A 5,503-nucleotide genomic window follows, 5' to 3' on the forward strand; every position below is an offset into this window, starting at 1 on the left:
ATGGGCAACTGATGACTTGGGATGATGATGACCATCCTGAAGTGAAGAGCAGAACAAATCTCCATGGGTGATATAGATTTCCTAGCTCTAAGTACGAAAACTATTTTTAGTTCAATGTTTACAGGTTATCCTTGATGACTGATTATTTATTTATTTAAAGAATTTTGCCCCCAAAATTCAGGAAGGATCATTCCTTGGGATTCATCTTCCTTAGCAACATCAACAACCCACTTCTTTGTTTCATAGCTGTACAAGTTTGACCTTACTTGTAAGCTGGGCAAACAAAGCATCAAGATTAGTTTTCTGTTTCAACATAAACTCAAGTGTGAGGTGGTGTTGGTATCTCTAGGATGCCAGACAACGTGTTAGCTGAAGACACATCGAGTACAAAAGTAAACTATGACTCTAAGATGACACCAGAGCTCAAGGCTACTGGTGAATGATCTCGAATGCCCTTTCACTGAGGTACTGGGAATGACACTGTCAACATTTTCAGTATCAGTTCACTTTAGAAAGTCAAGGAATAGCTTTACGAGGATTCCTATAATGATGAAAACTAAAAGTAGTAGTTTTGGAAACAGAAAAATTGAGTGGGAAAACAGAAAAACTGCTGTGCAAGTTTGGTTTAGTCATTTGCTAGGGCTGCCATGAGGAAGCACTACAGACCCAAGGCTACAACAACAGACATTTATTTTCTCACAGTTCTGGACGCTGGAAGTCCAGGACCAAGCTGTCAGCAGGGCTGGTTTCTTCTGAGGCATCTCTCTTTGACTGGTCAACATCACCTTCTCTCTGTGTCCCCATAGGGTCTTCCCTCTGTGTGTGTCTGTGCCCCAATCTCCTCTTCTTGTTGGCATGCCAGTTGTACTGGATTAAGAAACACCCATGCACATGTACTAAGTCACCTCAGTCTTGTCCAGCTCTTTGTGACTCTGTGGACAGTAGCCCACCAGGCTCCTCTGTCCATGGGATTCTCCAGGAAAGAATACTGGGTGTGGGCTACCATGCCCTACTACTAGGGATCTTCCTGACCCAGGGATTGAACCCAAGTTTCTTATGTCTCCTACATTGCGAGTGGGTTCTTTACCACTAGCACCACATGGAAAGCCCAAGAACTACCCGTATGACCTCATTTGCCTTAAATACCTATTCAAAGGCCCTGTCTTCAACTACAGTGACATGCTGAAGTCCTTCAGGTTAGCACCTCAGCACATGAATTTCAGATGGATACCATACAAACCATAATAGTTAGTGTATAGAGAGGTACACAGGGCTGTATACCAGGTGCTGTGAATCTGGCTTCCAACTTCCTGGTAGTTCAAGTGTAATGAGAATTTGATCAGTTAGAAGAAATTTAAAATGCTCACTGATAAGTATGAAATCTTAAAGAAAAGCATCTCTCTTATAATGACAAAGGCCCAATAGGTTGGTTTTTTTTTTTTTCCTTTGAGCCATATTAATACAAAGACAGACATAGTAATTACTTTTGTAATTGTTGTCTACTGGTATTTTCCCCTCTGAAGAAGCAGTAATACCTTGTGTTTATTAACTACAGTTAAGTATTAGAGGATGAAGCTCCAGTACCTTGGCCACCTGATGTAAACAACTGACTCATTTGAAAAGACCCTGATGCTGGAAAAGATGGAAGGCAGGAGGAGAAGGGGATGACAGAGGACGAGATGGTTGGATGGCATCACCAATTCCATGGACATGAGTCTGAGCAAGCTCTTGGAGCTGGTGAACGACAGGGAAACGTGGCATGCTGCAGTCCATGGGGTTGCAAAGAGTTGGACGTGACCAAGTGACTGAACAACAAATTGACATAAACCCTGGAGTAGACATAAACCCTAGAGTCAGAGTTATGTTCTAGGAAGATGGAATAATTTAGATTTTCAAGAGTTTGAGGCCTTGAATGACAGCTTTAATTGAGGTACAAGAATTGAGACTTGTGGTACAGGAGTCAGGGAACAAAATGTTTTTTATTTATGTTGTGGAAATGAGCTTTGTAGTCTTTTCTGGACATCTTAGGAGAGAAACAAAAGAAGAAAATTGTGTGTGTGTTTCTATGGGCAGGTGGTGAAATAATATAGAAATGGAAATAAGCACTTCCATTTATGAGGTCCATTCTGCCTGCAGGGCCGTCCTTTACCTTAGAGTTATTCAAGGCACGAAGAAATTCCTCACACCTCGCCTGCTTGTTGGGTCACCAAGGAGATTGCTGAGCCTTCATCTGGGTCATGGCTTAGAAAGCTCTCAGAAGTTTTAATAAAGATTTATAATGATCATATTTGATTTTGGATTAAGCTTTTCTGACAAATATAGAGAAGATTTATTTTAAGACTGAGTATGTTTTTCTATCTTCCTGTGTTTGTTGTAAATGTGTATACAGTTCATGGGCACATAAATTTATACTGTAATCCTTGTTTGAAAGAACGAGGTTTGTCATTTTATATTATTTATACCCTTATGACATTTGAGCATTACAAAGAATAACTCCTGGACCCATGAAGAGGAGAAAGTTCCACAGTCAAACTGCTCAAAATGTAAATGATCAATTTCATATGAATGTATATTTCCTTGCATTACATGTAACTAAAAGCCTAGGGCATAATTGTAGGTTTCTGCTCATGTATTAGGGCAGATATAATTTACCCAACATTTTCTGATATTGAGCTGAAATTCCTACATTTTCTGTAGGACTATGTTGTATTTTTCCAGTGCTTGTTATCTGTGTCTGATTTGATTTGCACGGTCACATTAAAAATTCCTACATGCAAGTATCAGAAAGTTAAATCAAACTAGCTTGAGAATTCACTGGTTTACCAAACTGAGAGGGCTAGGGGAGAATCTTCAGGCCCAGTGAAACTCAGGAACTAAAATAATAATGTCAGGTCTATCTCTTTCTCCCAGCGTCTCTACTCTGCTTTTTCTCTATGGCTTATTTTCATATGCATGTAGGTAGCTCTTGGCAGCACTAGACTCACATTCCCAGTTACCAAGTTCAGCACACAGACTCTCTTTCTCTCTCTTTCCCCCTCCACCTCTCTTACTCTATCTCACTCTCTGTTGCTTTTTATCTTTTCCCTTCCCAATCCTATTAGACAATCCTAGGAAAAAATACTGGCTTATTTCTGCTTAGATCAGATAATCCTCTCTGAGCCAGCAGTTGACAGAGCTTGGAGATTCTCTGAATAGTCCAGCATAAATTCTGTACCTGGCCCTATAGTCCATCAGGACTCCTGGGAAGGTGACAGTCAATTCCCCAAAGAAGGATGCTTTGACCTGCACATTTTTTTCCATAAAAAACCCTTCCGAAAATATTCCTACCTAATATCAGAAATTATCCTATTTACAATAAGAAGTGTGACATTTCTCTTACCTTTCAGGCATTCTTTCTAAGCCAAGATCTTTTGGGTCAGCTCTGGATAAGGATTCTCACAGCCCAGTAACTTTCAGCTAAATGACCCAGTTAACACAGGAAAGGGAATATGGAAAGCTACTTATCACTTCCTTGTCAGTGCAGTGATTTCTTGGTTAACTAATTTGGCCACCTCTGTTCTGCCCCTACCTGTGTCCCTGGTCACATACCCTCAGTGATCTTGACCGTGTAGGATGTGCCCAAGAGTGTGCATGTGTGGGGATATAAGACCTCAGTATGGATAGCAGAAATTGTACAATTTAGGTTGCCCATTTCCTTCATTTAATTGAAGTCTCAGAATTGTCTTACTTTGAATTTACTCTAAGCCTTTGTTAGCATCTAGATATGCTTGAAACACAAAATATATCTTTTGCAATTTCACAGCTCATAGGATGAAGTCACGCAGGGATATTTTGGCTGCAATAACCAATCTACTTTTTACTAAGATGTTTCAGAGTATGCTATGCTATTCTATGCTATGCTAAGTCACTTCAGTCGTGTCCGACTCTGTGTGACCCCACAGACGGCAGCCCACCAGGCTTCCCCATCCCTGGGATTCTCCAGGCAAGAACACTGGAGTGGGTTGCCATTTCCTTCTCCAATGCATGAAAGTGAAAAGAGAAAGTGAAGACGCTCAGTCGTGTCCGACTCTTAGCGACCCCATGGACTGCAGCCTACCAGGCTCCTCCGTCCATGGGATTTTCCAGGCAAGAGTACTGGAGTGGGGTGCCATTGCCTTTATTATCATGTAATTTGGTAGAGAAAAGAGTGCTTTGTATTTTAGATATTCTAAGAGACCACATTTAAACACATCATTACTTATGGTTTTTGGTCTCTCTGGTATAGTTGATAGTGTTCTCTTCTCACTCCTTCTTCATATAAAGTGTCTGACCCTCTTTGGTTTTTTATACTACCCTTTTAAAATGTTTCTCCCAACTTGCTGATTTACTGCTGTTGGTCTTCTGTGCTTTTTACTTTGGGTGCTTCATGTTGTTCATTCTTAGGGTGCTATTCTGGACCCCCTTCTCTACTCACTCTATTCAATCTCCCTCAGTGATATCATAAAACAATTCTCCTCCCAGAAAAGTTAGCTCCAAACCACAGAGCTGTCTTTCGCATGGGTGCCTACAAAGGCTTCTCAAATGCCACATGTCCCACAACTTAAAAAACACTGTCCAATTCATGCAGCTGGAACCCTGGGAGCCAGGTCGGTTTCCTCCCTCTCCCTCCTCCTCACTCTATACATCTGAATAATCACTAAGAGCTGCTGATTGTACCACCTAAACACTCATGAAATTTTCAATATCTTCCCATAGCCACTCAAACTAGCTGTTTATTGTTTAAATTCAAAGTTGATATTAATTCCCTAAATTAAAAAAAAAATCAATGGACAGTCATCTAAGGATAAAATTCAACTCCCCCCTGAGTTGAACCATCAGATGAATGCATGTCCATCAGAGAACCCAAATCAGATGTCATAAGGGGACGAAGTGAACATATTTTCCAAGTGGAAGGAAATCAAATTTGTAGAGGATGAGAACACAGCCCACAGTCTGAAGTACCTCTCATGAAGAGGTGATATTTTTTTGCTCACTTCTTGGACCCAGGCTTGCGTAAATAATTTAACTAATACAATGGGCCAGAAGTAACTTTGTGGAACTTTTGAGGCTATTCCTTAAGAGGCCACGAAACCCTCAACTACACTAAGTTTGGGTTGCTGCTGCTGCTGCTGCTGCAAAGTCACTTCAGTCGTGTCCAACTCTGTGCGACCCCATAGATGGCAGCCCACCAGACTCTGCCGTCCCTGGGATTCTCCAGGCAAGAACACTGGAGTGGTTTGCCATTTCCTTCTCCAATGCATGAAAGTGAAAATTGAAAGTGAAGTCGCTCTGTTGCATCTGACTCGGAATCCCCATTTTGTGCTGCCATATGGTCTGACACTACTAGAGTTTGCTTCAAACAGCTAACATATCCTAGCAATGTGTCACTGAAAATTTTGTCATTAAGAATTAGTGAAAATTTCTATGGACAGTTGTGCTACAAACCCAAATAATATTTTATGCACATTACAGAGACACTTTCTTT

This window comes from Bison bison, unplaced genomic scaffold (assembly GCF_000754665.1).
Source record: "Bison bison bison isolate TAMUID 2011002044 unplaced genomic scaffold, Bison_UMD1.0 scf7180017864461, whole genome shotgun sequence".
Lineage (NCBI taxonomy): Eukaryota > Metazoa > Chordata > Mammalia > Artiodactyla > Bovidae > Bison > Bison bison.